This window comes from Cebus imitator, unplaced genomic scaffold (assembly GCF_001604975.1).
Source record: "Cebus imitator isolate Cc_AM_T3 unplaced genomic scaffold, Cebus_imitator-1.0 Scaffold216, whole genome shotgun sequence".
Lineage (NCBI taxonomy): Eukaryota > Metazoa > Chordata > Mammalia > Primates > Cebidae > Cebus > Cebus imitator.
The window spans coordinates 714977-716340 of NW_016107531.1; positions in this window are offsets into that span (position 1 = coordinate 714977).

The following is a 1364-nucleotide window of genomic DNA, read 5'->3' on the forward strand; positions in this document are numbered from 1 at the left end:
ATAATTAAATGGAAGCAATACTTTAACATATATGAGGTTGATGTCTACACTATGTAACAAGCCACTACAAACAAATAACAAAAAGATTATTTCCCCAATTTTAAAATAGACAAAAGATGTGGACAGGCAATTTATGGAAGAAATTCAAATCACCAAAAAATATGAAAACATGATCATGAAAGAAATGCAAGCATTGTAGGATAGATTTTTTTCCCTCTTTTGGTCAAACAGATTGGTGAAGATGGAGAAAGTGTGGGAATGACTGCTTTCTTATACTGTTGGTGGGAATGTAAATGTGTGTAATCTTTTTGGAAGGCAGTTTGGCGACATCTCTCAACAGTAAATATGCAAATACTCTTGACTCAGTAATCCCTGGACCGGAACCTAGGGCCACCTGACTCCAGATCTTGTGTTCTGAACCATGACTACCCTGTGAGTGATGGTCAGGCTTGGGTTGGAAAGGGCAGAGTCGGCTGATCAATGGGGAGACTTGTGGATTTGACCGTGGGAGGCTTAATCAGGACAGACTGCTGTGGGCGAGTTCTCTGTGGCCTTTATCTTCTCGTATGACTGGCTCAGATATTAGCAAGGAGCCCAGCACAAATCAATATGCCCTTGGTCAGCCGCTTCAGTGGCTTGCCTGCCATTCCAGTTCTGTAAATAATTGGAGGCCAGTCACCGGTGAATCAGCACTGACCGCCCTTGGCAAGCAGGACTGAAGAGACGGCTTGACATGGCATGGCTGTGAAGCAGCATGAAACAGGCACTATGTTGGGTGTCAGGTGCCCAGGAGAGCAAGCCAGCTGGGTGGCTGCCCTCAAGATGACTTGGGCAAGTGGTATTCCCTCTCCCTACCTCAGTTTCTCCTTTCTTTCTCTCCTTCTTTCCCTTTTTCCCTCCTTCCCTCCCTCCCTTCCTTCCAATGAGAACTAAATATGCACCAACTATGGTGCAGACAGAAGACAGAAGGCTAAGCCCTCATTTTCTCTGCATACAGATTTTTGGTAACATGAGCACACAGAGCAGGGAGTGGGCAGTGTACCTGATGGAGGGATACGGTGGCAGGGGACGCTGGAGCTAAAGCTAGACATTGAGTAGGTGTCACTAGGTGGGCAGTGGGGTGAGCCCAGGACCTTCGGGCATCAGGGTTGCAGGACCCCAAAACAGGCAGGCAGGGAGGGGCTGAACAGTTGCTTCCAGAGGATCCTGAATGCTAGGCTAAGAACCTTGGATTTTATCCAGAGACTGACAAAGAAAGCCTTTTGTTTATAATATTGTTATAATTATATATTGTTAAATTACAAAACTAATTCATTTTATAAAAATCAAACAATACCCAAGAATATTCTTTTTTTTTTTTTTTT